Raw genomic sequence first — 8,515 nt, 5'->3', positions numbered from 1 at the left:
TTATATATGTATTCAAATTATAATAGAATTTATTCAAGAAGCACTCTGAGCTTAGAGCAATTTGAAGGAGTAAAGTGGGAAGAGGCATTTTTTAAAACATCCCAGATATTCAGAGTGGTTTATATAGTTTTGTTTATAATCTCTAATGTCATTTTCATAAATGATATTTTCTCAGAAATGCATCCTTTTGTGGGTTTCAAATGCATCCTTTTATGGGTTTCAAATATTTAATTCACAATTTATAATAAAATATTTTCTTTAAATATATTTGCCCATATCTCAATCTAACTTAGTCCTGAAAAAAATAGTAGAATAGCAAATTTTAGAAAAAAGTAATCCTATATTACATTATTTTCAATAGGACAAATAATTCATGTCTAACCCACGGGAAAACTTATAAGAATTTTGAGAGTAGACACTCTTAAATACAGAACAATTCCTGCATAAAATAAAACATTAAATACAACTGTTCCATGATTATTTAATATTTTGATAGTGAGTACATAATATTAATAATAGTGAATTTACAAGTGGTTTTATTAGTTTATAGTATGGAAATTATATGATATAGCATATTCATTACAGTTTCCTTATATATTACATAGATAATATAATGCAATGCATACAAATAATAAAAACATAAAATTTTAGCTTTTATTATTTCCATAAATATCAATATTCTATCCACAGAAACCATTTCAAAGCACAAACTAAATCTAAAAATAAAAATAATTTCAGCAGCACACTTTGCCTCTTCAAATTTTGTTATTATTTTATTGGGAAATATTTTCTTAAAATATATTTTTGAATGTTTTTAAAGATACATTTTGTGTGTTCTTTTACTGGGAGAAGAGAATTTTGTAAAACTTTGGATAATCTCTTTCATTTTAGAGTATCTTCCCTTTCATCTCTGATATTTTGTCTTTCTCAATATTCTGGATTGTGTTGCGTCCTCACCCAGTTTTTATCAGTGAACTACATTTTTCTTTTCAGACTGGGTCTCACTTTTTTTTTTTTTTAATTTTTCATTTTTCAGGCCGGAGAGCAGGAGCATGATCATGGCTCACTGCAGCCTCCATCTCACAGGCTCAAGCCATCTTCCCACCTCATCCTCCCAAGTAACTGGGACTATAGGCTCTTGCCACCACACCTGGTTAATATATTTTTAAATTTTTTGTAGAGACGGGTTACCCGTATGTTGCTTAGGCTGATCTGGAACTCCTGAGCTCAAGCAATCCTTCAGCTTTCCAAATATAATTTCTTAATATGTTGAATGTAGAAATTATTTTCTTAATATTTGTTTATATCTTAGTTAAGGTTTTAGTAGTTCCAAATGGCTTTTTATCTTCCATTGTGCTAAAATGCATGTCTTCTAAGCATTTGAGACCTTGTTTCAACAAAGCTTTGTTCTAATTATCTTTTTATGTATTATGGAAACACATTTGAACATATCGCTTTCTTAAAGTAATAGTTATTTCAATTTAATTCTCTTTTGGATGTATAACCCAAACTGTTATCTAAAATAGCGTTAACAATTGCCCCCACATATAGTGGCTCGAATATCATTTTTATCCTCTTCCAAAATAGTTAAAGTCTTGGAAAGGTTTAGTTAGGCAGTCCTTGTTTGTGTCATGAATTTTCAGTGTTATAGCTGGCACTGAAATTATCAGAAAGTTTGGGCTGGAAGATTCACTTCCAAAGTTTCTTACTCACATTTCTGAAAAGTTGGGATTGGCTTTTTGTTAAGGTCTCAATACCTCTCTAGTTGGGCTTCAGCAAGGGACTGCTTACAGATTGTTAGACCATGGCTGCCGGCTTCCCTCAGAATGTGTGACCTTTGCATCCAAGATGAACGCCGCAGTGCCTTTTATCACCTTGCTTTTAAACTCACCATATCATGACCTCTGCCAAAGTTTATGGGTTAAACAATAGCAAAAATCTTGCCAGATTGAAGAATAGGAAACATAAACCACACATTGGAATGGAAGCATATCAAAGTCATGTTGAAGGAAAAGATTGTAGAATAAAATGTATATGGTGTAGCCACCTTTGAAAAATATAATCTGCTATAGTTTTTTTTTTTCTGGCCCCAAATCGTATCCTTCTCACAAGCAAAACATAATCATCCCTTTCTATCTCATAAAATTTTTAAGAGAAATATACTGGTAGGATGGCCAGCTTAAACTGAAATAGACAGAGGCATTGGACTCTAAAATACTATAGATGTGAAATAAGCTGAATAGTTCTTCTCAACTGAAATACCAGCTACTTTTATTAAAATGAAAAAAAAAAAAGATACCTAAGAAACTGGAACCAAGGGCAAGGGGCAGAGGCAAAAGCCACAGTGACATTGCCAGGCAGTAAGCCTAAGCCTCAATCAAGCGACTGCCAGCATGTGTCACCGAGATTTTGCAATTGGTTTGCACCAATTACCACTATGTGTTTTCTATTCTCTACCTTTTAGAATGAGAGTGTCCACTTGTATATTGGGCATATGAGGGGTAGATGGCTTCAGATAAAGAGAAATTTTACTCACAAAGCTATATTTAGGGAGCAGAGCTGCAGCCTTTCTGAGCAGAGATGAGTGCTGATCTGATACTGGCTTTTGGGGAAACCTGGAGAACAGGGATTGGAGGACTCTGAAACATGTAAGAGTTGACACCTGAAGAAGATGATTGATTGACAGCTAGTGGCTTGTTTATTGGAGTAAGTTTGTCCAAGACTATAAGACTTTCAAAACCAAAAGTCTATCACTGGTTGTTTGGTTATGGAAAAGCATTTTCATTGATTCAAGTTGTTGCTGATGGATTGATTTGGTTCAGGTGATTATTCCTTGCCATGTTACTATGGTTTGGGAACAGTTGAGGATTTCCTAGGACTATGAAAACACTTTGTGTTCTAACCACATGAAATTCCCCTTCACAGCTCTAAAGAATCATTTTTTTCCTGACCTTGATGCATCTATATAATACTTCTTATCTATAAAACTGTATTTAGATGAGTGTAGAGAAAAGAGATTTATAGACCTATTAGAGGTCAACTTAAGAAAACCATGAGTGTATATCTATCTTGTAAGTGACTGTAACTAGTTTCATAATAAACATTTTATAATAAAATCAGCTCCTATGAGAACATTAATAAGAAAACTTACATTTATGGATAATTAATATATTTCTGGTATTTTATAATCTAAACAGCAAAATTTTGGAAAAGAACTTTCTTAGGCTTTTAGCATGTCTGTTTTCTAGAGGTATTTTTCTAAAATTTTATTCTTCTGCCTCAATAATCCTAATTTATATGAGATTTGTTTCACTTTTAACTTGCTTATATTTTTACATATATATATATATATATTTGTTTGTTTGTTTAGCATCATTCGCTCACTCTGTCACCCAGTTTGAAGTGCGCTCACCTGGGCATAGCTCAGCCCAGCTTTGGACTCCTGGCCTCAATCCTCTGGCCTAAAGTTTTTGGATTACAGGCATGAGCCTTTGCTTCTGATCATAAAATATTTGGTAATGAAAAACAATCTTCAATTGATTTATTTGGGGCAATTTCTGTGTGTCTACTAGCTAATGTATTGTATACTTATGAAATAAAAATGAAACAGAATAAAACCAAACGGGAGACATATATTTAGTACATTTTTCACCTACAGAATTAAAGTTATGAAAAATATTAGGTTATGTGATTTTTAAAAGATAACTATATAAATGAAAATATCTTGTCATATTTGCAAATTTGCAACTCATTCATTATTTGATATTCTAGCAAGATTACTAACCATTTAAAATAAATGCAAAAACAAGAAAACAAAATAAATGAACAAATATGCTCTGCCAATTAGGAAAACAGAAAAGCAAAACCTTAACTCTTGGGTCAAAGAGAAAAGTACCAACTGATATTAAATTATTAGTTTTGAAAAAGGACAAAATGAATTGAAAAACAACATCAAAACGAATGGAATAACTCTGAAACATTAATCAGCAAAAAATTTGTACTCTTGAAGATGTATTTTAAGATGTGAGGTAATTAAGTAAATGATTAAGCATACATTGTAAGAGTTGCAGAAAGAAAGTATATATAAAATATATCAGAGGAAGCCTGAGAAAAGAAAGATGAAAAATTAGTAAATATTAAATTAAAAATTGATGAAATAGAAAACAAGTTAATCCATAGAACTAAGAATATGTTATAAATACAAGTATTTGCTGGTTCTTTAATGAACACATTTTTAAACTACACAATTAGACCATTAGCTAACATAGTCAAAAATGAAATTTAAAATTTAAATATAAAAACTTGTTATTTTATAAGAATAGAAAAATGTAATAACCAAAGGAAACACAAAAGCCAATGAAATTTAAACAAAGTTCAAAGCATAATGTAACAATATTTTTAATTCTGTGGAATTGGATGAAGTTAGTATTCTATGAAAAAAAAAATGCCAAAGTTTTTTACAAAACATAAAAAATATGAGAAAATTAATTAGTATTAATAATAAATTGGAGATGTTTTTAAAAGAATTAATATACCCAAAGAAAACTCTTATTCAAAAATGTTTAGTAAATTATAATTAAAAATTAGAGAAAAACGTTTAAAGTATAGAATATTATTTTGAGAGCATGAAAAAAAGAAATCTACCATAATTTTGGTAAATTTGTCAACACTGATAATGAAACTGGAAATAAAACACCCTGAAATAAAAATTAAATAGCAATCATACTTTAAAAATTACTTATAAGTATATCAAATAACAATTACATGTTTGAAACCAAACAAGAGTTAAAATTTATTTTAAAAATTAAACAAGAAGACGTGGAAATATTGTGAAAATAACATAAATAGAGGGGTTGCTGGTTATTTTAGCATTTATGAGATACAGTAGCAAACACAGTGACATAATGACTTTGAAAAGACAAACGTTAAGACTAGAAAATGAAAACACAAGCATACTTGTATCAAAATATCAAATGTAACTCATTAGTATGTACAACTATTATAAATACATAAAATTTTAAAGAAATTAAAAACCAAAAGTGCAAGGATCAAATATAAAAGAGGATTTATTATGCCATAAAAATAACGGCTCTTATCAGTAAAAGGAAGATAAAGTTGAATCTATCAATGTTTAGTAAACTAGAAATCATCTTTATGAAATCAATAATAGCTTTTTAAAAAGACTAATACCCTACTTAATGATCAAATATTGACCGACTTCTCTGAAACTGAAATTGAAATGATCATGCCCCTTCAAAGAATTTGTATTCAACAATGTAATAAGGCATTTAAAGCTAATTAAAGTATTAAGATTAGAGAGAAAGAAATAAAACAACCTTATGCTCCTAAGACTACGCACTTAGAAAATGTAAAATAATCGATATAAAATAAATTCATTTAATAAGTGAGTTTAGCAATTAATGAGTGAAATTTACCATTAAAACTTCTGTTTGTATAAGTTTGATATATAAAAATTAATTTTAATTCTCTGTATCACCAAAAAATATTTAGAAAACAAAGTTTTTAAACAGGTGTTATTCATATTAGCTCTTAAAAACATTCTATACATGGGAATAAAGCTAAATAAAGATGTACAAATCTACTAAATATAATATTATTGAGAAAAATTTCAAAAAAATTAAATGAAAATAAAAGACTACATTTATTTCATTAGTAGAATACAAATTTAATTAAGAAATCACATTACCAAATATCAATACTTACTAGAATGCACCAGAAATTAAGAACATATATTGACATAAAAATAACCAAATCAATATATGTTGCAAATTAATTAGAGAATAAAGAGTCCAGGAAAAGATTTAGCTGTATTAAACTTTCAATGAACATCCAAGTTGATACTCTAAGATTGTGAAGGAAAGGCAACTATTTTAAATCAATTAATAAGATCTAATATTTGATAGCACAAGAGGGTGACTACCATCATCAATAATTTGTTGTATATTTTGGAATAACTTTGGAATTACAAGAATGTTTATAACTCAAAGAAATTATGAATGCTTGAGGTAATGGATATACCATTTACCCCAATGTGAGTATTTCACATATTTCTGTATCAAAATATCTCATACACTCGATAAATATACAGCCTACTATGTACCTGTAAAAATTAAAAATTAAAATAAATGCTGCCAAGTCAATTAAATGCACATAGGTAAGAGAGAGGGTTAGGGTGAGAGATGAAGAAGAAGAGAGGAAGAGAGTGTGAGAAATGACAGAATGTGAGGAAAAAGAAGTGAGAAAAGAAAAGCAAGCACTTTTACCCCATTAAACCATACAAAAATATTCCATGTGGAATATAGTTTTAAATATTAAAGGCAAAACAATACATTTCTAGAAGACAGGAGATATAAACATGCCATGATATACATTTATTGAGAACTCTCTCTTAATCTGACCTTATAGCACAGTGATGATATTAAATTCATGACCATAAATTCTTAACAAATATTTCTTTAAAAAATGATGAAGCATGTCACAGGCTGGGAGATATTTGTATACCTTTAACCAAAACAAACAAACAAACAAACAAAAACCGTTAAAACTATGTAAAACATCCCACAAATCAAGAAGATAAAAAAATGAGGAAAATCTATTAGAAAAAAAGGGCAAATACTTGAACAGGTCTTCATTAAGGGAGAATAACCAAGTGACCAACTAACATATAAAAGCTAATTAATCTAATCAGTTTTTAAAGCATTTGTCAAATAAAACCATTGGTGTTGCCCGATTCATACATCCAAATAGCTAAACTTAAAAACTGACAATATGAAGTGTTGAAAATATAGATCAACAAGAATCATTATATACTGCCTTTAGGGACATAAAGTGATATATGTAGAGATCTAAATACTTTGAGAAAGTATTTCATAGCATGTACTAAAGGTTAATATATACCATAACTTACACCAAAGCAGTTCTACTCTGAGGAATATACCAAGGAGAAATGCATACACATCACAATGGCCAAAAATACACAAGTAAAAAAAAAATGTCAAACAAAAAATTCATTCATTGTTTATAATTACAAACAAATTGAAAACAACTCAAATGCCCACCAGCAGTAAAATGGCTAAATATAATTTAGTGTACAAATGTAAAGAAACAGTGTATACTACAGATTTTACAAATCTAATTCTGAATGAAATAGTCAGAAATAAATTATTATATATGGCATATATTCATTTATATAAAGTTAGAAATAAACCAAAGTTAGTTTACAATGATATAAGTCAGGACAACGGTTAGGTTCGAGGAGGAGGAAGGTCAAGGAATAAGTTGCAAAGAGGTTCAGGGCTGTCAGTGATACTCTCTTTCTTGGCATGTCGTATTTTGACATGCGTGAAAAAACTATGTAAAAAATTAATAAAACTGCACTCAAAATGTGTGTATTATTTTCGTATTAATGATACATTTCAATATAGAGATTTTTAAAAAATTAGAACTACCATTTGAATTATATGCCAAACTAAATTTGGGATGAATTAAAATATTTGCAAAATAATAAAATCACTAAAAATGGATGACAGAAATTACAATCTCATTTTGACTGAGGAAATATTTACGTAATGTATGACATATACATTAGGTAATACGTAGGATTCATAAGTAATTAAAACTGCAAAAGTGTTAAACAAACTGTAAAGTTGTGGGTTGGATAGACTTAAGACGTGGCAGAAAGACACACACTCTCCGCTCTGTGCACTTTTATCTTTGTTAAAATATATATTATGATGATGAATTGAATACTACTATTAATAGTAATAATAATTTAAAATACCGATTATTTTAAATGTTCTCAACAAAATTAGATGGATTAATAATCACTACATGTTCATAAAACAAGCCAAACAAGCAAACTTGAAAATCACTAAAGTAATACTGCCTACCATTTCTTTGTTTTATTAATAACTAATTATTTGAAAAATGTATTTGAAGATGTACTAAAGATATATCTATTGACATTGAATTAACATATTGCTTTGTAGAACACACATGTTGAAAATACTAATTAATCTCAAGTAAGTCTTAGTTCAACTCATCTGTCAAGTCAAAGAATACTGAGACAAGATTTTTCCTAGTAAAAGTGACAGCAAGATAAATAAGGTGACTGAAGTGAGGCAGATGAAAACATAGATTTTTTTTTCTATATGTATTGTAAATTATTTTTTTGGTTTAATCTTTTGTCCTTTGCACCTGGAGTGAATGCTCCTTTTTGTCATGCCAGTCATTTACAGTTGTCAACATTATTTATATTTGTGATGAGTAAATTATAACACTGTTCTGTGACAGTTCAAAAGCAAATACAGTAACTGTGTGTGACTACTCAGGGATTTGTGAGCTGTAGCATGCAAATAATTGGAGTAATAATAATATAGTCTCTTAATTATGTTAAGAGTTTTTGTTTCTTTTAAACATTATTTTAAGTTTTTTTTTTTTATTATTATACCTTAAGTTGTAGGGTACATGTGCATAATGTGCAGGTTTGTTACAT

This window comes from Colobus angolensis, unplaced genomic scaffold (assembly GCF_000951035.1).
Source record: "Colobus angolensis palliatus isolate OR3802 unplaced genomic scaffold, Cang.pa_1.0 Scaffold191, whole genome shotgun sequence".
NCBI classification, from domain to species: Eukaryota; Metazoa; Chordata; class Mammalia; order Primates; family Cercopithecidae; genus Colobus; species Colobus angolensis.
Note: the sequence above shows the minus strand (reverse complement) of the source record.